Here is a 23,482-nt window from a genome sequence, read left to right as displayed (position 1 = left end):
TCAAAACTAATCTTAGCATTATTTTAATGAAAGGATAGTTAATGCTTGGAATAGACTTCCAGCAGAAGTAGTGAATCAGTCAAAAGTAAGTGGCTTCAAACATGTTTGGGACAAACATAAATCTATACTCGGATAAAAAAAGTTAACAAAAGCACAAAAAAAAAAAAAAAATATATATATATAAACACACTCTTTGTGTTTCCATATGACTAGGGAAAAGGTGTCACCCCCCCTTGGCAGTGAGAGAGATGAGTACTAGGCTGCCGGGGCCTTTGGGGGAGCTCCCCAGTTTGGGGGGGTGACTTTAGGCCTTGGCTCGGGTGCAGGATGGAACCTTTCAGGAAAGCATGAAGGTTCTGGACAGGAGGCACAGGTGGAGCAAGAGAGAACAGCAAGAGCTAGCACTGCCGGGCTAGTCTTCAGGAAGGAACCACCCGTGGCAGCCAGAAGGGCTGGTGAGTGACATGTGCAGTCAGGAGGACTGGGGAGGAACAGTCAGAGCCAAGGCCTAAAGTCACCCCCCCAAACTGGGGAGCTCCCTCAAAGGCCCCGGCAGCCTAGTACTCATCTCTCTTTTGTTTTTTTTTGTTGGGTGCAGGGCCAGTAGTGAGGACTGCAATGTCATGGGCAGTGGAGTCGGGCAGGTACAGCCAGGTGGGCTAGCAGGGCCTAAAGAGGGCTGACTGGGAGCAGTAGTCCATCAGTAGGACAGCTAGCACTAAAGACTTTCTATTTCTGCTACACTATAGGGGCCTGCTGTCCCTGCCTGCCAAAGGGCAATTGCTGAGGCCTGGCTGTGCTAGCTGGTCCTGAGGATTAAGAGTTGTGAAGGAGGAAGGAAGAGGAATAGTCTGCAAGTAAGGAGACTGAAGTGGTAACTTGTGCAGAGAAGTGTATATAGTTCCCAATTGATTGACATACAATCCACCAATTGATTGAAACACAATTCACCAGGCATACCATGTTTCCCCTCACCCCATCCAAGTTAAAATCCCTCAGAAAATAAACAAAAACAAGCATATGGAATGTTCATTGCCTTGAAGTGACTGAGGAGTGAATGCCGGGCTGGCCAGGGTGACAGGTGGACCACTACACTCAGCGGCTCAAACGGGTGCACCGATACATTTGGGGGCTCGTTCTGGGAACACCTGATCACATGTAACCTGCCAGCTGTTGCCCCTGGCAACCGAAGTTAAGCAAGCCAGGGAACTGTGTTTGTTCTGCCACCATTGAGGAATTGAACCCTGGGGAAGGACTTGTGTGCTCTGTCTGCTATTCAGTACTGCAATAATAAGTGCCATTGCCTATAGCAACCAGTGGAAGCCGTTGACAATTGATGCTGCCTGCTTACCCAGTTGCCCCAATTAGCGCTGGGATGGATACTTATACCAATCCTGAAATTTCAGTAACTTTGTGTCATGTGCTGTAGTGGTCCACCTGTCACCCTGCCCGATCACGCCCATGGATTACAAATATGTCCAGCGATCTGCTAATGCTGGACATCCTGAACTTTTGCTTCAAACTCCTGCATTCAACAGTAAAGTATGCCTGAAAGTGTCTACTATTGCCTGGGGTGATTGGGGTAAAACTGCGGGCGCCTGCGGGCGGGACTGTACCACAAATGTTCCCTTCAGTGAGACATTGGCTACAAGCTTTATTGTTGCTACCGTCACCACTGGAAAAGCCAGCGGTCATCAGTTCCCAGTTGCTCGGGCACATGCCTGGACATGTCCTGCTAGTATCAGCATGCCTGCTAACTTCAGTTCGTCTATCATTTTCACAGACGCCAGCCTGTCTGGCTGCGAGGGGGCGGTGCCATGCCCTGGAAGAGACTCAGCGTTCCCTGCTAGCAGCAGACACCATGAGGCAGAGGAAGAGGGTGGTAGTTTGGTACCAACTTTAACGTGGTTGCCTGAAGCAGGAGCGGGCACTGGTGGACACCAGTGTCCAGCTGGAGCATCGTGGGGGATTCACCCATGGGGTGATCAAAGGGACGGAGCGGTTGTGCCAGCTATGCCCAGAATACTGGATCCCGACCGCAGTGGTCACTGCCTGGGCCTGGTGCGGCCATTGTTGCGAACCATTCACCCAGCTTGCGTCCAGCCAGCAGGAGCCACAGTACTACAATGTGGACCTGCACTCAGCACTATTTCACTTACAGCCACGGAAGACCCGGAAGTCCAGAGAGGGCCTGGAATCATCCCTTAACCCTTTCACTGCCAAGTCTGTACACCGTATGGACCTACAGAAGTGCCTGCAGGTGGCCAAGTCCGTGTGCCATACGGACCTATATTCCTGCTCTGCTATAAGCTCATGGTCACTTCCGCTGTGCAGAGCAGAAACGGACACAGTCCCGCTCTCTTCTCCTCTATGGGGAGACCTTGTGAAAACGGACCGCCTGCCCATTTTCATACGATTCGTCAGACAGATGGAAAATAGGACCTTCAGCCGTCTGTTTTTTGAAGGCAGGATCGGATAGCGGAGGATGTCAACGGACTTGTCACTGCTGACATCCGTAGCTCCATAGGAGAGACTGGAGGGTCCGATCAAGTCCACCTGAAAAACTGACAGATGGACCTGATCGGATAGCCTGTGTGAAAGGGCCCTAAGGGTAAATTTTGATATGCGTCTAAATCGCCCTTGCCTCTAAATTCCAAGGCAATGCCATGCCTCCTCACCACCTGTTTTAATCTCATTTTTGCCAACAAATGCGCCGCAACTGCCTGCTGCCCCCCCAACCGTAAGTCTAAACAAAGCCTTGTTCAAGCTGCTGTGTTCCATTTGACATGAATAGGACTGCCTGCACAGAATACCTGTGTAACCCCGTGCAGGTAAACACGGCCCTCCATGGGCATACACTTTAGCGCAGCCCACTGAACGAGACCTTAGTAGGAATTTAGCAGGAATTACGAAAGTTATATTGTGTTTATGTGTGCAAATAGGGATTTTAGTGCGTTTTTTTTGTGAAAATAGTGATTTGATAAACATTTGCACAAAAATTGCGGGGCCTAAACCTTCTTTTTATTCTACTGGTCACTTGCTTTCAGAAAATATATGGTTTGGGTTTTTTTTTCACAAATTCTGAATGCTGTAAGGGAAGAATGAAAACCTTCAGATTTTTAGAAAAGTTTGGATATTTACATTTTTGCATATGTTTGATTTCAACCATTTTGCAAAAAGGCGCAATGTAAAAATTACAAATATTTGTTATTTATTAACTCCATACAGGTTAAGCTTTTATATTTAGTTGGAATTTAGCAGGAATTTTGTGAAATTAACTGTGTTTTTATCTGCTAATAATGGTTTTAGTGTATTTTTAGCGAAACATTTTTGTTTTAATAAACATTTGCACAAATACCGCGGGGCATAAAAATCAGTAGCACCTTCTTTTTATTCCAGAGGTCATATGCTTTCAGAAAATATATGGTTTTGGGAGTCTTTCACAAATTCTGAAAGCTGTAAAGGAAAAATGAAAACTCTCAGATTTTTAAAGAAATTTTTGGGTATGTTTGAATTTTACCATTTTGCAAAAAGGCGCAATTTAAAATTTATATTTTTAAATAACAAATATTTGTTATTTAGTAACTCAACACAGGATACGCTTTTAAATTTAGCAGGAATTTTGTAAAATTGTGTGTTTTCATCTGCTTATGATGATTTTAGTGTATTTTTTGTGAATATATTGTTTTGATAAACATTTGTGCAAATACCACAGGGTCTAAAAAATCAGTAGCACTTTCTTTTTATTCTATAGATTATATGCTTTTAGAAAATATATGGTTTTGGGGGTCTTTCACAAATTCTAAAAGCTGTAAGGGAAATATGAAAACCTGCAGATTTTTAGAGAAATTTGGAAATTTGGAAATTTTACATTCGATTTTCACCATTTTGCAAAAAGGCGCAATGTAAAAATAACATTTTTTGTTATTTATTATCTCCATACAGGTTAAGCTTTTATATTTAGTAAGGATTTAGCAGAAATTTTGACAAATTAGTTTTAGTTTAGATTTTTATCTGCTAATAATGGTTTTTAATGTTTTTTTTTGCGAATATATTGTTTGATAAACATTTGCACAAATACCGAGGGGTCTAAAAAGTTAGTAGCACCTTCTTTTTATTCTACAGGTCACGTGCTTTCAGAAAATATATGGCTTGGGGGGTCTTTTACAAATTCTTAAAGCTGTAAGGGAACAATGAAAACCTTCAGATTTTTAGAGAAATTTGGATATTTACACTTTTGCGTCTGTTCGATTTTTACCATTTCGTAAAAAGGCGCAATTTAAAAGTTACAAATAGTAAGTCATTATTTATTAACTCAATACAGGTAAGCTTTTATATTTAGTAGGAATTTTGTAAATTTTTCTGTGGTTTTTATCTCCTAATAATGATTTTAGTGTAATTTTAACAAAAATATTGTTTTGATAAACATTTGCGCAAATATCATTGTTTCCTAAAAATCAGTAGCACCTTATTTGTATTCTACTGGTCATGTGCTTTCAGAAAATATATGATTTGGGGGGTCTTTAACAAACTCAGAAAGCTGTAAGGGAAAAATAAAAAAGCAATGGAAAAATTGCAAAAATGGCCTGGCCACCTGAGGTGTAAAAATGGAGCACAGGGCCTGGCAGCGAAAGGGTTAAAGGCAGAGTGGAGTTGAGGCCTGGTGACTCCCCCATGAAGAAAGAGGACATCGGGGAAGAGGAGTCTGCTATGGCCTGCGGCCTGGTCGGGGGACTTGGAGATTATGAGTACTGCCCAGCAGGAACCAGATAAAGTCCCTGAAATGCCAGTTGCCCCTGTGTCATTAGCCATCCTAGTCCAGAAGGAGCCAGTGTTAGAGGGAGGTGCGCCTCCAGGTGAGCTGGACAGGGAAGGCAAGGACCGGGCCATTGATTGGGGTTCCCCCAGATTGCAGGCTGAATTTGGATCCCTGGAGAGACTGGCGGAGTGGTTATCCCCTAGTGATAGCTCAGAGGAGGAATGGGGGACAGGAGGTTCCCAAGACCTGGAGATCCAGTTTGAGAGTGGAGATGGACCAGAGTCAGTGAAGGGACCTGAAGAAACTGCAGGAGCCCTTGTCAGCAGCAGACAGTTTTTTTTACACAGACCCTCTACCACCCAGACTAGAGCACCTGCCTATCATCAGTGGGTTATGAGGTCACAAGACGCCTGTGTCCTGCCAGGAAAAGGAAGACCTAAGGTGCTGCCCAGGTTTTCCCAGTTCCAGCAGGAGATACCGAGAAAGGTTGCTCTGGAGTGGGGTCTGGATTACCCGTATGTCCCTCCCCAGATCATGGACGTTGTTGAGAACTCCCGGGGAGAGTGGAAGGATGACATGGCCTGGGACTTCTTGCACATCCCGAAGCCCTTGCAGGTGCCAGAGGGCGGGAGCTGGGCCTGTTTTGAGGACATTCAGCATGAATGGCGGCTGGGGAGAGCAATCTACAGAGACTGGGTGCTTACTGTGAAGGCAGGATGGCCTATGAAGAGCCACTCTGTCTTCATTCAGGAGGGGGAGGTAGGAAGAGACTGCCTGACCCTCATTTTTATGCGTGAGGAGACTGTAAGGGACTAAAGCCTGCATAAAGATGTTACACATGAACTACTGGAGTGTAACAGAATGTGCCCTTTTTCTTCTGATTTGCTGGAACAGATCAGCCTGCCACCGTGTTTGCCCAATGGATGGACCTTTCCTTTTGCAAGGACACTTGGGTGAGGTTTGTTCCTAAACTGACTCTTCGGGAGCCTATTTGTCCAGGGGGGAGCCTATTTGTCCAGGGAGGGGCCCCTCCCACCAGGAACTCCAAAAGAGAACTATTCCCTCTTGATGCTGTTGTGTATTTTTTTCTCTGGTTGTTTCTGTCAGCAGGCCATAATCCCCTTCTGACAGAACAACAGAAAGAAAATGTGTTAAAGTGGATATCTGTAGATATTTCTGTCGGCAGGATGCTAACCCCCTCCTGACAGAAACTGTTCAAAGTGTATAGATAGATTTGAGTGCAGGATGTTGTTATATTTTTTTTTTGTCTTCTCTTAGGATCTTCTGGGATGGGACAGCTCTCCATCCCCTCCGGCTAGAGTCAAGATTTCCTGCAGGCAGAGTATATTTCTCAAGGGAGAGATGCTCTGTCTCAGATGTATATTGTGTCAGGCTAAAATTAAGGGAAACCTAAAACTCCATTTTACGTTCTGTACTCCTGTAATGAGGATGAGATAGGATAAGATAGGATGCCAGAAAGTGATTGTCTATTGGCACAACTAGCACAGATATGAGTGATGCAGCTGCCTTGGCACCTGCAAGGCAGAATGGTGTTAATGCTGCCAAACCTCATCTACTGGTAGTTGGAGAGATTTGTACAGCACCTACATGTAAAGACTGCAGCTGATTTTCATCACATACAGAAAAATATGTATAGGTTCTCAACTGAAAATGTGCTCATTGTTGTATTGTCATACAATAGCCTTTGTGAAATAGTCTTTGTATTCAGTTATATTGCGTATACTGTATATTACATTTAAAACAAACCTGTGCTTTATCCATGCAGGGAAAAGCAACAGACTCACGTTAATGTTCCCTTCTCAGCAGGCCACATTCCTTTACTCCCCTGCCACTTGATTTAGCCACCAAGAGGGAGGGAAAATCTTGGTATCTGGAGGAGCATTTGACTCTCTTCATTCCCATTTGATCCTGGCAGCTGAATGGAATGGCAGGGAAGCAAAAGAAAAGTACGCTACTGGAAAGGTGGTATTAAAGTGATTCTGTTGCTGAGTTAAAAAATGTAAAAAAAAAAGCACCACCTAAGGCACTAGGGATAGGTTGATACAATACAAGAAACAGTTGATATAAACCAACTTTGTAAAGGTGTACCTAGTGTGATACAATTTAGTGTATACGGTGCTAAAGTTTTCAAACATAGACATGCTATGATTTTTTTTTTAACTATCTGATGTTCATCTATGAAGATCTGCACAAGTTTTGGTTTAACTAGTTGGAGACTTTGTGCGTGCCACACATGCCCAAAAAAAAAAGGTCATCATTGTACACAGGATGTGTGTACCATGTCCTGTCTCTCTGCCTGTTTGCTAGAACCCTCCAGTAAACAACTATGCTGGCTTTGATTAATCAAGGCAAGCACGGTTGTGTACACAGAGAAGGTCGGCAGCTTCAGCTGTCAAAAAAAAAGCAGTCTGACAGTGTTTATAAATAACACTTGCTCAGACACTAAAGAAACAATGTAACATATTGTTGCTTTTGTATCATTCTGCTTTATTCATCTGCAGATAAAATGGATGAACTTCCATCTGCAGATGATGTCAGTTAAAGTGGTTGTAAACCCACTAAAAAAAAACAAAAAACCTGCAGACAGATGCATAATGAGCTAGTATGCATACTAGCTCATTATGAAATACTCACCTTAGATCGAAGCCCCCACAGCAGTCCCAGTACACAGCTCCAGCCGGCGACATCGCTTCCAAAGTTACTTCCGGGTATCGCGGTCTCCGGGGCAGTGATTGGCCGGAGCCGCGATGGTAACGGCACACTAGCTGAAGCTTCAGTGCGCATGTGCCGATGAAGTCAGCACATGCTGATACAAGGGATATCTCCTAAACCGTGCAGGTTTAATAGATATCCAGGGTAGCTACAGGTAAGATTTATTATAGGCTTACCTGCAGTAAAAAGTGGATTGTAAGGGTTTTCAACCACTTTAAAGCACCCTGACGGGAAAAAAAAACGTTTTTTTAAATAAAATGTTCTTCCACTGCAATGGGTTGGGAAATTTAAATACTTGGGAGTACAAATCACTAGACAGATGCCAGACTCTTTTGATCGTAACCTCCAATCACTCCTGACATCACTCAATACCTATTGTTCGTCCTGGTCTGGGCTCCCGCTGAATTTGCTAGGCCCAATTAATCTAGTTAAAATGATGCATCTCAAAGGGGCATTTCATACAAGGTAGTACTGCTAAATTGATATTCTATGAGGAGACAAAGTCACACATCAAAAATCATATTTGGGTTCAGAGAAATGAGCATTGTTGGAGTCAAGTAAAAACAAATATACCAGTCATATGGAAGAGATGCAAAAGGAACTACCACTCATAATGTGGCCGAAGATGGAGAAGGGATTTCACTGTTATTTATAAAACCACAATCGGGTGACAGTTTGTGGAATTACTGTTGAGCTTCTGGGAACTTTGTTGAAATTATTCCTGAACCCTTGCATCACTTACTACTGAACCCCTCTGCACTCTGTGCCCCTTTAAGCCAGAGACAGTATTCAGCACTATAAAAATCAAACCCAACTTTTCCTGTGGTGCAGAGCACCACACTTTTTCTCAGCTGTGGGGGCCCAACTTATGATTCTGAACACAGGCCCACTGCTTTCAGAAAATACCCCTGACCTGAGCTCATCATTGCACATCCATTCCAGACGCTTGTATGTGGCATCACATACATAACATACAAGCATGTGGGCTGGATGCGAGAGGTGGATCAGCAGGATGAGTGTGCCAGGACAGGTAGCTGTGTCTCATCTCTGCTTACTTTCACCACTCTGCATAACACGCATATCATCGGTGAGAAGAGGGTACAGCGGTGGAGCAGATGAGCAGGGGGGTACAGCAGTGGAGAAAATGAGCAGGAGGGTTTCAGAGGTGGGACAGATGAGCAGGAGGGTACAGTGGTGGAAGAGATGAGAAGGGGTTCAGCATAATTTATAAATTTATTCTGGATCTGCTCCTCTTTATTTTGTCCAATAACATCTTTCTTTTTGGGGGCTCCCACTACCTCCAGGTACAGGGGGTAGCGATGGGGACCAAGTGTGCCCTGTCATATGCCAACCTGTACCTGGGGGGGTGGGAGCGTGAACTGTTTTACAGGGACGATATGCAGGTATATTTTGAACGCATTCCAGTGTGGCGACGTTTTATCGATGATATTTTTTCATATGGCATGGTAGTAAAAATACCCTCCTTTCTTTTTTGGACAGTCTGAAGACCAACAAATATAATTTAAAGTTCACCTTTGATGTAAGTCAACATTAGTTGACCTTTCTAGATGTCCAAATTATAGTAAATAAGGATGGGAGCATCAGGACCACTTTATATCGTAAGCCATCTGCTGGTATTTCATTACTCCACGCCACCAGTTCCCATCCTGTCCCTCTTATTAACAACTTACCTTATGGACAATATCTCAGAGTCAGACGGAACTGCAGCGATGATTCCGACTTTGAGAAAGAGGCCAAATTGCTTCAGTCTTGATTACGTGAACAAGGCTACAGCAATAAGTGCCAAAAAAAGGGCCTACCTGAAAGCCAAAAAGCAAAATAGGTCTTCGCTTATACATCAAGTGAAGCCCAAGGAAACTGACCCGAGTGTTCGGATAATCACCAGATTCTCAGGCCAACAGAAACAAGTTCGAGTTATTATTCAGAAATATTGGTATCTCCTAATGGGGGATGACAAAATCTCGAAACATCTAAAAGTCTACCCAGAAATTACATTTAGGCGCTCTCGCTCTCTTCAAGATGCTTTGGTGCATAGTCACCATGATACTAGTATTAAATCATCACCAGAATCCAGAAAGGGCAGCAGGCCCTGCCATAAATGTCAGTTTTGTAGATTTATATATGCTGCTAGGAGTATTAGACTTCCTAATGGTCGTCTTTTCAAACCAAGTTTTTCTGTTACATGCCAATCGATTGGAATCGTATACATTATGATATGGGAATGCCAGAGTTTCTATGTTGGCAAAACAAAACGTCCCTTCTTCTGTAGAATCAGGGACCACGTGTCCCTGGTCCAGAAGAAGGAAATGGAAACTCCAATCAGCCGGCATATGGGCCTGTACCATAACTTCGATAGCAGTAAAATGCATTTTTATGCCCTTGAGTATATTCCTCCCGGGGAAAGAGGGGGCAACTATGACAAGCTACTTTTGCAGCGGGAGGCCCGCTGGATTCACGACCTTTCGGCTTTGAAGCATCCAGCCCTTAATGACGCCTTCAGCTTCAAACCGTTTTTATAAGCTTATGTCGATTAATAACCTGGTAGACGAGATTTTTTCATATCTCCCGTATCTTTCAATCCTTTTCTCTTTTCTTCCCTTGTATTCTCATAGGTTTATGTCAATATATGTATATGACTAGATTGCAACTTAACCTTGTTAGTGTTTGAAATGGGATCAATGTACCTTTTTCTTCTCTTTTGTTATATGTTCCTAAGTATGCAGCAGACTCTCTTTCCAAGCCTGTTTTTTGCCCTTTATACAATATATTTGACTTACTAATTGGCTCTGCAGTTGGTCTTCTCTACTGCGATTTCCCTCCCTCTTTTTTGGCTCACACGGACACCAGGGGCACCCAAGGGGATTGTGAGTAATCAATCACCTACCCTTGGGGGCCCTAGAGGCGCACATTCCCACTGGATGTAGAAACTTGCGGATAAAGGGCTATAGGTTTTATTCCCTACACGTGTTTTTGCCTTGCCTTGCTTCTTTGCTCGTGTTGGGCTTTTTCAGCGAGACTAGACCTATTTACACTAACAGATATGCGGCTCATTCTTGTCGCAGGAGTAATTAATTTAAATTTATTTTACATCTCTCCCTATGTTTTCCTATTATCAAAACATTTAACTAGGGCAGCGAACCTGTTTAAATCTATTCTGTTGCCCATTTGATAATGGTCACTTTATAGTTTTTTTCCCTCTACCAAGATGGCGCTTTAGGGCTCCCCCAGATAGAGGGATACTCTAATGTGTTCGCCGTTGATGGTTGACGCATGCGCGGTAGCTTTTCTTGCGCGATCTGCGCTTGAATCTTAGGCACCTGCGCAATCAGCCAAACAATACATAATGTATCCCACCCGCCCCTCACCGTGACGTTGCATCCACGAGGGGGAATGCCTCACTGTTTGTCCGCATCGCGGCGGTGACGTCAGACGCCGCCGCAATGGACGGGACTATTTAGTGCGGCTTCCTAGCTGCCATCATTCTGTCAGAGGCTTCTCGGTCCAAAGGGGAGGCTGTGCCTTTCTCCCCGTCCCTGCTTGCCCGTTCAACTAATTCAGGTAATTGATCTTAAATATCAATGAAGCTGTGCACTTCTGTCACCGTTGTGGCTAAAATGATTTCTATTGATACCTGTTGTATTTACCTCTCTCTTGCAGCATATGTGCGCTGCTGGATCCTGGTGTTCTCATTGTTTAGTCCGTAGGCAGGTGTTATCCTTTTAGAGACCTGCAAATAGCGACTCCACATGCTAATAGGCTCTAAATGGCCCCTCACTACATATACTCTTGATTCAACCCAAGGTAAATTTCATCTTTTACTCTTGCAATGCCTCAGGTATCCAAATTGCTCTATTTTACTTTCCATTTACAGATTCCCTATATTTATATTTAATTCACAGTTCGTGACTATATACTACATACTTTAGCCCCTCTGTGACCATAACGCTTGGGAGGCACTGGTATTGGAGACCTGCTCAGCCGTGGAAATGCGATGCTTTGCGTTCCCATACCCACAATCGATGCACATTTTCCTTTCTTTTAAACAGGCTTGGTAAGATAGTTGTATTTACACTTTTGTAAACTCATGTGTCCATTGGTATTATTTGTTACTATTGAGGCATCTATATAGGGTTATTATAATGTAATGTTTAGCTATTTACTATGAATATCTGTCAAAAATACTGATTGAATTGTGCAATGATGTATGCAACTATTGTCTCTTGTCCATGCACTGGTAGCATGGTTTGTATTTACTTTGTCGATTTACACTATATCTCTGTCATCCACAGTTGAGACCATTTGTATACCATAACTCCTGATGAAGCTCAAGAGTTTGAGCGAAACATGTCGAGCAACTAGAATGGTACTCATAAAATGATGGGCGTTTATTGCCTTTTCAAAAAGTGGATATTTTTTAACTTTGTGTTATTATGTATTTTTCAATAAAATGATTGTTTTATATGTGTTTAGTTGCATATATTTTCTTTAGTTCTATGTACTCACTATTTCAAGCACCATTAAAGTCCCGGGGATGAAAATGCCCCTTTTCCCTGTCTTTGTATAAGGGGTTCAGCAGTGGGACAGAACAGCAGGGGGCCAGTGTTGGGCCAGGTGAGCAGGGGGGTTTAGTGTTGGGGCAGAAAAGCAGGGGGGTAGAGCAGTGGGGCAGATGTGAAAGGAGGTGTATTGGTAGGACAGTGGTGAGGCAGGAGAGCAGGGGGAACAGAGGTGGGGCAGAAGAGCAGAGAGGAACAGAGGTGTGGCAGAGGAGCAGGGGGGAACAGAGGTGAGACAGATTTGCAGGAGGTACATTGGTGGGGCAGATGAGCAGATGGGTTCAGTGTTAGGACAGATGAGAAGGTGATTCAGTAGTGAGACAGAAGAGCATGGGGATACAGCGGTGGAGCAGATGTGCAGGGAGGTACAGTGGTGGGGTTGATGAGAAAAGGGGGTACATTGATGGGACAGATGAGCAGGGGGTTACTGTGGTGGGACAGAAGAGCAAGGGGGTACAGTGGTGGGGCAGATGTTCACGAGATACAGTGGTGGGAGGGATGAGAAGGGGGTTCAGCGGTGGGACAGAATAGCAGGAGGGTACAGTGATGGGACAGATGAGCAGGGGGTTACAGTGGTGGAGACAGATGAGCGGGGGGGTTCAGTGTTGGGCCAGATGAGAAAGAGGTTACAGTGGTGGGAAAGATGAGAAGGGGGTTCAGTGTTGGGGCAGAGAAGAAAGGAGGTACATTGGTGGCACAGATGAGCAGGGGGTTACAGCGGTGGGGCAGAGGAGCAGGGGGGGTACAGAAGTGGGGCAGATGTGTAGAGGGGTGCAGAGTAGAAAGGAGGTACATCAGTGGAACACATGAGCAGGGGGTTACAGTGGTGGGGCAGAAGAGCAGGGGGTACAGTGGTGGGACAGATGTGCAGGAGGTACAGTGGTGGGGCAGATGAGAAAGGGGATTACAGTGGGTACAGAGGTGGGGCAGATGAGAAAGGGGGTACATTGGTGGGGCAGATGAGCAGGGGGTTATAGTGGTGGGGCAGATGAGCAGGTGGTTACAGTGGTGGGGAAGATGAGCAGAGCGGTTCAGTGGTGGGGCAGATGTGTAGGGGGTTGCAGTGGTGGGGCAGATGAGCAGGGGGTTATAGTGGAGGGACAGAAGAGCAAGGGGGTACAGTGGTGGGGCAGATGTTCACGAGGTACAGTGGTGGGAGGGATGAGAAGGGGGTTCAGCAGTGGGACAGAAAAGCAGGGGGGTACAGTGATGGGGCAGACGAGCAAGGGGTTACAGTGGTGGGGACAGATGAGCGGGGGGTTCAGTGTTGGGCCAGATGAGAAGGGGGTTGCAGTGGTGGGAAAGACGAGAAGGGAGTTCAGTGTTGGGGCAGAGGAGAAAGGAGGTACATTGGTGGGACAGATGAGCAGGGGGTTACAGCAATGGGGCAGAAGAGCAGGGGGGTACAGAGGTGAGACAGATGTGCAGAGGGGTGCAGAGTAGAAAGGAGGTACATCAGTGGAACACATGAGCAGGGGGTTACAGTGGTGGAGCAAAAGAGCAGGGGCTACAGTGGTGGGACAGATGTGCAGGAGGTACAGTGGTGGGGCAGATGAGAAAGGGGATTACAGTGGTGGGGCAGATGAGAAAGGGGTTACAGTGGTGGGGCAGATTAGCAGATAAGTTCAGTGTTAGGTGAGAAGATGGTTTAGCGGTGAGACAGAAGAGCATGGGGTATGGCCGTGGAGCAGATGTGCAGGGAGGTACAGTGATGGGGCAGATGAGAAAGGGGGAACATTGGTGGGGCAAAAGAGTAAGGTGGTACAGTGGTGGGACAGAAAATTACGGTGGTACAGTGGTGGGACAGATGAGCAGGGAGGTACAGTGGTGGGACAGATGAGCAGGGGGGTACAGAGGTGGGGCAGATGTGCGGGGGGGTTACAGTGGTGGGGCAGATGTGCAGGGGGCTACAGTGCCAGGGCAGATGAGAAAGGGGGTACATTGGTGGGGCAGATGAGAAGGATGGTACAGTGGTGGGGCAGATGTACAGGGGGGCAGATGTACAGGGGGTTACACTGGTGGGCAGATGAGCAGGGGGTTATAGTGGTGGGGCAGATGAGCAGGGAGGTACAGTGATGGGGCAGATGAGAAATGGGGAACATTGGTGGGGCAAAAGAGTAGGGTGGTACAGTGGTGGGACAGAAAATTAGGGTGGTACAGTGGTGGGACAGATGAGCAGGGGGGTACAGTGGTGGGACAGATGAGCAGGGGGGTACAGAGGTGGGGCAGATGTGCAGGGGGGTTACAGTGGTGGGGCAGATGTGCAGGGGGCTACAGTGCCAGGGCAGATGAGAAAGGGGGTACATTGGTGGGGCAGATGAGAAGGGTGGTACAGTGGTGGGGCAGATGTACAGGGGGGCAGATTTACAGGGGGTTACACTGGTGGGGCAGATGAGCAGGGGGTTATAGTGGTGGTGAAGAAGAGCAGGTGGTTACAGTGGTGGGGCAGATGAGCTGGGGGTTACAGTGGTGGGGCAGATGAGCAGGGGGTTACAGTGGTGGGGAAGATGAGCAGGGGGGTATAGTAGTGGGGCAGATGTACAGGGGGTTACAGTGGTGGGGCAAATAAGCAGGGGGTTAAAGTGGTGGGGCAGATGAGCAGGGAGTTACAGTGGTGGGGCAGATAAGCTGGGGGTTACAGTGGTGGGGCAGATGAGCAGGGGGGTACAGTGGTGGGGCAGATGAGCCGGGGGTTACAGTGGTGGGGCAGATGAGCAGGGGGGTACAGTGGTGGAGCAGATGAGCAGGGGGGACAGTGATCTGAGGTGTGACGGTGCATGAATTGGGGCTGGTCTGAGGTGTGGAGTTGCATGAATTGGGGCTGATCTGAGGTGTGGAGTTGCAGGAATGGGGGCTGATCTGAGGCGTGAGAGTTCAGGATGTTAATTTCTCACTACTAAAGTAGTTTACAGCATTTACTTTATAAAAAATCCTTTTCGTGATGGAGAGTGTGAAGATGACATTTTTCTTTGTTATAAAATCGACACGCTCAATTTCTTTGAAAACATTTTTCGGCACACTGTGCTCAAAAGGTTGCCTACCCCTGTTTTAGACAATGTGATTAGCTATCTGCGCTTGAACTGTGAAGGTAGCTCCTTTAAGCCCTGCACACATAAAACCTGGCCGACATGCAGCCCATGTGCATGTCAGCTGGTCTGACAGAAGCCCGTTTGCCTGGCTTCTGTCGGACGTGCATGCTGGAAAACCGACAGCTGACAGATTCCTGATCAATGTTCTCAACCGATGGCTAAGAGTGCTGACAGTGGAGGAGATCAGTGTACTAACGTTGGATCGTTTGTACAACGCCTCTGACCGGAACTGACTGTTTTTTTTTTTTGTTCCGCTGGGTTGAAAGGAAACAAATTCATAGTGTGTACCGGGCTTTAGACTTATTAAGAGCCTGACCACAGTTATTCACTTTCTTCCATAGCACCTCAGGGGTCCCAAAAAGCCAGGGAGCTGGACATCGTTCTATCACTTTTTTTCTTCGTCCCTCATTGTGTTGTTCATCATCATAAAAAAATGGTTAGATACAGGATACAGAAGGGGGCATAAGCTTAACCCCTTAAGTACTTTCTTTCTACAAAATTCAAACGGGGTACAGAGACTCCCTAGAACCTAGTATTCCAGGTCCTTGTTTTTTACATATATTTGCTTATTACGGCTTGCCCTGTGTCAAACTTTTATTGAACGCATTCCAGTTTAGCACTGCCATAAGTATGATTTCTGCCTTTTACTGTGTGCTGTTCTAAAACAAAGTATTGAAAAAAAAAGTACTTTTTTCCTGTAAAAAAAAAAAAAATTGCAAAAAAAAAAAAAAAGAATTATATTAAAATTAATAAAATACCAGGACAGTATGAACACCCCAGAAATTATCCCTTTTTGGAAAGTAGACACTCCAATATGATCTAATTTTTTGTCCGTTTTTGCAAATTAAGAAATATGCTGGTACTGAGGTAGTTAAAACCTGCAACTTGGTAATGGTGCACTAGATACAGCAGAATCATAGGTTATACACAGTGGGAGGAGAATAAGAAGGGGTTAATGTACTGATAACATACAGTGGAAGGATGAAGATGAAAGAGTTAATGTTCAGATGTTCAGGATATGGAAGATATGGGATTATTGTACAGGTCACACAGGTTACACAGTGACAGGTTGGGGTTTAGGGGAGCAAGGGGAGAGGAAAGGGTTAAAAAAACAATCCCACAGTCAAATACCCTCCTACCCTGAATCTGCTGCTTGCTCCGGATCCTATAAATAATCTTTCATTGATCAGAGAAAGGAGTGGGTTCTTCCAGTACTGTTGTACTGTTTACATTTTGTAAAAGATTGTGATTGGTCATCATAGTAATCACATGGTACAGAGGTGCTTGGAGCTGCTCTGTACACTGTGTCTGGAAACACAGCCATTAGCGGTCCACTGGCTGCCTGAGGGCCATTTTTGAAGTGCAGTTTATAGATGGCACTCCAGAAACAGACAGCCATGTCCCTGCTATTTTTTTACAATATGGCAGCAGGGAGATGGTTAAAGAAACCCTGTCACCATTCCAAAGTAGGGTAAAGGGCCAAAGTCTCTTTAGCGAGAAACCCCACCTTAGGTATCAAAAATGAATTTAATATGTTTATACATATACATTGTCCCTGTATGAAAGCTAAAAAAACCATCTTCTTCTTGTCAGTGAAGTTCCACTTGCATGGCATTACTTCCAGTGCTGCCATCTTGAATGGAGATCTGGCATGTGTGGAGACAGACCACTTGTCCCTGCTAGGTCCCAAAGACTGGGCAGAGCCCACAGCGACAGCGTTTCTGCCAGATCTTCTGTGCATGCACGGACATGGTTTCTGCCAGCATTAGCAGAATCTAGCTCACAGCCTCCTGATATGCATGCCTTAGACATCCCAAGAGGCAGTGGAGCCCTAATACATCATCGTTGGCTAGGTGAGGATTAAGGAACCAAAGCTGAAAAGTAAAAGTATAAAAGTATAATACAGTTTACAAAAAGAAAAAGGAATTTCTGCAATTATGTAAGAGGGTGAAGGGAGAAGGCCGGCGAGAGCTTATTCTGAAAATGCTGAAGGTCTGCTTTTATAGCCTAAGCCTACCTCCCAACCCACTCAAACAAACCTTCCCCCCACACGCTTCCACTTTGTAAGCTCTTAGCTCCCTAGTGGAACTTTCAAAAGGTTGATGACATGTCCTCCTCATGTGGCAGTGTTTGGGCCTGGCAGTTACACATGATGATGTATTATGGAAGGAGGTCATATGCTCGCTCGTACCTAGATGCATCGGCTGTTTTGCAGCATTTCCAATAGCACAATGGAGTGGCCGGGAAGTAAATTGGGGAGTTGGGTTTAAAGAAACTCCTTTGAAACTACAATGCAAAAAGAAGTATTAATTGCAGTCTAATAAATATGATTTGTTAAACAGCGCTCCGTTGCTATAGTCTGTGTCAAGCTTAGATAGACCAACTCATTTGTTCCCATCGGAAAATCATTTATAAATGATTATAAATGGTTATTTTCTCTGTGTAAATTTTTTTTTTTTTTTAGCTTCTCAAACAATTTGTAGTTGTAATTTTTATTAATGCAAAGTTTATGCTAGTCTGTGCCCACAATGTTATTATTTCTTCTACCGCAGAGAACACAAGGAAAATTAAGTCCTTTCACTATTTGTCTGGCAAGCAGAATGAGTCACTGACCCTTTGTTTTATGGTGTAGCTGCTGGAGGGAGATACAATGTGACACGTCTATGTTCTGTACCCTCAATTCTGTAGAACGTTTTGTTTTTGTCTGTCCCATTGAAAAGAGGGACCAGCTCTGCGACGGTTTCCTGTTACGGAGGCCACTTTGTCACATGACTGTCTTGCCCGTGATGTCACCCGCACATGTTATTTGTCCAGTTGACAGCATTAAACACCCATTCACCCTGCAACGCACTGCAGTATCATTCCCCAAGGGAAGGAAAGTCACTTCAATGTTTTAATGTAAAGGCACATTGAAAGCATATATTCGTTTACAACAACGCCTGCAAATGTCAAGATGCAGGAACTCAGGACAAGAGGAAAAATAATCCTTGTTTTCCTGTGTCTGCAATATGCAGTATCACTGCAGGTGACATCACTTCCTGTTCAATGGAAAATGGTTAAACAGGAAGCATATTTGAAGACTAAAGCTTTTTTTCTTCTCTTCGGCTTAGTGTGATTTACCTCTTTCAGTATATTTGTACAAATAGGTTATCTGCTGACAGACCATAAAAAGACAGTAGTTCAGCCCAAACAGAAAAAAAGATTTGAATTTCCCTTGCAATAAGAATCAGTTATGCAGGCTTCAGCTTCAAACATTAGAAGACCACAACCAACTAAAATCTGCAGTACTGTTCAATTGGAGTGGAACTCTGGCCAAATAATTTTAGTTTCTGGAAGCGTATGGCAGAATTCAAACTTCTGTTGAGTCTTTATTGCACTATGTTCCTGCTGCGGAGATTTTATCTTACTTCCTGTCTAAAGCTGGCCATACATGGATGAGAATTTAGCTAGTTTAGCAGAGGCTGGCCAAATTTCAATCCATGTATAAGCAGGTTGGTTTTACACAATCTATTAATGGACTTGTGTACAACCAGCCTATTGGAAAACTTTCTCGTTCAGTACCACTTGCTATAGCCGTGCGGTGCTGATTGGTGTATTCTGACAGTGGGGTAGCTATGGAATGTTCTGTTTTTGTCTTTTATTTTGTCATTGTTATACAACAGTAAAACCAGGCAGTAAAGCATGCTTGTTATACTCACTGTGGAACCAAAGGGGTTACTCCTCTACATTGTGTAAAAAGGCTGTTTGATCCTGTCTTCTCTGATCATCTCCTTCTTCCACTGTCTCCAATATATCCCCTGATATTTACAGATTTAAGAGACAGGCTGCACATGCTCAGTTTGGTGTGTATCGCTAGAGAGTTTTTTTTTTTTCTTGGGAGAGTGCATGTGATTAGCACAGGGCCAATCAGCACTGTTCAGACAGAGGGTCAGCTGTCCTGCGTTCTCATAAGATAATCGTGGGGGAATGAAAACTCTTCTTACAAGCTTTAACCAGACACTCATAGAAGTCATAAGACTGCTCTAACTGCTGAAAAAAAGGTCTATAGCAGTTTATATTTACTAAAATAATTGCATTTCCATGTTCCATGTACTGTGGGAGACCAGATATAGTGAATGCAGGGTCCTGGGTTTAGTAACACTTGAAGGTATGTTTTACTTTGAGTAGGTAAGTATTATGAGTAAATTAGTAAGTGTTTTGGGGAACGAAGGGCTGATTCACACCTGAATCGCAGTCCTGGTAATTCTGTTTCCACAAGGCAGAAAGCAAGGGGAAACTCACCCATTGGGACAGCAATAAAAACAGAAACGTAAGCACTAACCCTTCCTCACCCTATCCAAAGTTATTAAAAAAAAATTATGGATTTATACTTTATATTTTCAAGCCTGCTGAATAATCTATCACAGAACCTACTAAGATTGTTGTCATAAAGGTCAAATAGCTAGGTTACCAAAAAAAAGATTTTGGTTTTCCCAGGTCTTTGGCAGTCAGGGGTATGGTCGTTGAATGGGCTGAATATGGAGAGGTGTGTCATTGTAATGGCAGAGAGCAGAGAAGTACAAATTGGTACAATGGTGATGAACGTTGAGTCATGTGTCATTGCACAAGCACAGAAGCAGTCTGATTCTTTTTAAAAACACACATTATAGCAATGCATAGATTTGAGGTACACATCTAACTATACTTTCAAACACCTAAATCCTAACAGGGAAGACCAGCAGTACAGCACTAAATGAGTGCATGTCCTGCTATTAAGTTCTGCTTTAATAATAGTCTATAAGCTCAAAATGTAAGGCACACAGTGCACAGCATTACTCATTATCTCTTAGGTTGATCTTGCGCTATTTTGATAGACATGCATATATATTTCAAAAATGTATAATAATTTTGGTATGCTTTTCTGAATATTTATAGAAAAATATACTTGTGACAAATGTGTATTTTTTCTTTAGGAAGGGGCAGCAGCAAACTAGGAGGGCCAAATGGTTCCTATTTGCTGTATATATATATCTGTCAGTTAATGTTTAGTTTTATTAGTTTCTCTTTAATATTTTGAAATGTAGCTTAGGGTTTGTTAATATAAAGAATTTCAAATAGCAAACATATGGGCTAGAATTCAGGGATAGGGTGGGGTCAGGGGCTCTTCATAGACACAGGGCTGTTGATAGATCGTGCAAAAAAACAACCGGATTAGGCAACTATCGTGACTACCCTAATAAACTATTTTTCATGTATTTACAAATGTGCTTGTAGTGGTCATCATCCATACAGAAAGTAAGACTCAAACAACAACAGTAGAGAGAGGTCTGCATGACTAAAGCTGAGCATACACCAGTAGAATATAGGTAAAATATTGTCATTTTCTGCACAATTGTTTGATTTTTCTTAGAGTTAGTAGAGTCACATTGACAATTATTTTTGGCCACAGTGATGAGAAAATTCTTAGGAGCAGGATGGAAACTTTCTCTTGAATATATGAAATTCTCACTGTAAATGTAGTTTTTGTTAAGGAAAAATTGTACACACAGTAATATGCATGTTCTAGGCACAAAGAAAACTTGTTTAATACCTTTGGAATTCCATTCAAGTAGCAGGTCTGGACAAAATTTGAAGGGCTTTCAAATTAAGTTAGTTGATTCAAAAATAGCAAGATCAAATTATTTGATGATCCTCTCACACCCCTCTAGCCTGTGTCTTAGAATAAGAGGGAGGTGAGGCCTACATGAATCTTCATGTTATATCCCATCCCCAATGTGTTTAGCTGATTAGTGGGCATGCAGGAAGAGGAAGGGAGTGGGTTGTCATTTACCACTGTCTATACACCCACATGTGTGACTCTATAGTCACATAGGCAAGGTCCTTCTCATAATGTCTATAGACAGCTCCCAACCAGATTCCCCGCGACACTGTTCAGTTCCCTTTTTCAACAGAGCTTCACAAGCAGTGTCTTCCAGGTAATTTCATTAAGTTCAAGTTCCTCCAAAGCCCTCAGCCAAACGCATGCTGAGGCCTAACAGCTCTTTTGTAACACACAGGCTGCCTCCCAGGGGGACGGGCCTCAGAAAAAAGAGCTCTGAACAGACCCTGACAAACATTTATCCTCTGCCCAGCCACACCTGGGCATCTCCTTTCAGGGATTGGCTGAGGTTAGATAAATATTCATAACCCAGTAGCTAACCCTTCTACTCTATTTCTGGAAGCTTCTTCCACAGGAAGGCAGGCAGGAGCAATAAACCTCCAAAATTAGGGGGACCTGACCAGACATAGAAAATAAATTGCTGTTCAGCTTGGTACAGAGCCAAAAACAAAATGTATATAGCCTAGGGCAGGCTTACATGTGTCTCCTTTTCTGCAGATTTTTTTTGTCCATCAAACTCCAGTCATGTCACCCAGGGGCATTGAAAGCTTTTTTCTTCCTGGGAAAAAGTAGTTGATATGACCTGCTCTTTTGAAAGACTTGGGTTACCCCTGGACACCCAGAGGAGACTGATGACATGGCACAACATGGCAAATTGTGGGTGTAATAAAATTGCATTACCAGTGGCAGAGGCTAAAAACTTGAGCCTTTCTACTATGCCACAGTCATTGTACCCACAAAATATGATTTATTTACTGTGCCACATGCAAGAGTCTCACAGACACATACACAATTCAGCACATTCATTTGTATACAATAAAACTCTTTCAAAACACCATTTTCTCTACACACACCCATAGCTCACCTTTGCCTTCCCCCCTTTCTTTCACGTCTGCACCCCCAATTCACAGATTATCCCTGCACCCCTCATCCACAGCTCACCTTTGCACCCCAGTCCACGGCTCACTTCTGCACCTCTTGTCCACAGCTCACTTCTGTACCCCATTTGCCTCTTTTACCACCCACAGTGCACAGCCATGGTTATTTTACCCTTTGTGAATATGCCACTGCCGCATGCCTGCCCGGAGCAGCACAATAACCTCTCCACAGCAGCAAAGTAAGCATGGTGTTCAGCAGTGACCCAGGTGCCTGGCATTATGAGGGGTTCCAATATCCCTGTTAATGTATTTATTTATTTATTGACATTGTAACAAAAAGTGCTTAAACAGGGAAAGGTTGGAGAAAACATGCAAACAGATCATAGGAAGAGAGATCCCACCATTAGTGTATCCAAGATACACTATATTGTCAAAAGTATTGGGACAGCTGCCATTACATGAACTACATGAATTTTAACGGCATCCCAGTCTTAGTCCGTAGGGTTCAATATTGAGTTGGCCCACCCTTTGCAGCTATAACAGCTTCAACTCTTCTGGGAAGGCTGTCCACAAGGTTTAGGAGTGTGTCTATGGGAACTTTTGACCACTCTTCCAGAAGCACATTTGTGATGTTGGACGTGAAGGCCTGGCTCGCAACCTCCACTCTAATTCATCCCAAAGGTGTTCTATCGGGTGGAGGTCAGAACCCTGTGCAGGCCAGTCAAGTTCCTTCACCCCAAACTCGCTCATCCATGTCTTTATGGACTTTGCTTTGTGCACTGGTCCAAATCATTTGGTGGAGGGGGGATTATGGTGTGGGGTTGTTTTTCAGGGGTTGGGCTTGGCCCCTTAGTTCCAGTGAAGGGAACTCTTAAGGCATCAGCATACGGACATGGAGCTGACAGGCAGAGAGGGGAGGATGGAGAGGGCACAGGAGACACAGAGGAGAGCTGTCGATGATGGAGGCGTGTACGCTGACAACGGCAGCCCTGATATATCGGGGTCAGCATACAGGGGGAAGGTAGAAACTAGCAGGATTAGCCAGGTATTACAGGTGATACAGGGGGCCAAATGACATAGCACAAGCACTGTGCTGTATAACTTGCTTTAAAGGAGCAGGATCTTCATTTATTTTTTTGGGCTAACAAAAGCTTTAAAGTGGTTGTACACCCTGTACAACCACTTTTACCTACAGGTAAGCCTATATTAAGGCTTACCTGTAGGTACTGAAAATATCTCCCGTGCGCCGATGTCTACGGTACTTTAGAAAGGGCAGATCGTGCCGTTTCTAAACGGGGTCATGCCATGACTGGCAGCTCTCGCGCGTATGTGCAGGAGTGACATCACATGACTTCGGCCAGTCACAGAGCCTGAGTTTGCGGTCCTGGAAGAAAGAGGGGTGAAGATGGACGCTCGCTGCTAGTGGGGACAGCGGTGACATTGCAGGCTTTGGTTTCAGGTAAGTGACACATAATGGGCTACTATGCATCGCTTACCTTTGCAGGGAAATAAAGAGGAAGTAAAACCCATCAGGGTTTACTTCCTCTTTAAGGCTCCATTCACATCTGCGCATTTTTTCTCACATGAAA

The sequence above is a fragment of the Aquarana catesbeiana genome, linkage group LG03 (assembly GCF_042186555.1).
Source record: "Aquarana catesbeiana isolate 2022-GZ linkage group LG03, ASM4218655v1, whole genome shotgun sequence".
NCBI lineage: Eukaryota > Metazoa > Chordata > Amphibia > Anura > Ranidae > Aquarana > Aquarana catesbeiana.
The sequence above is the reverse complement of the archived record's forward strand: the minus strand, read 5'-3'. Positions refer to the sequence as shown.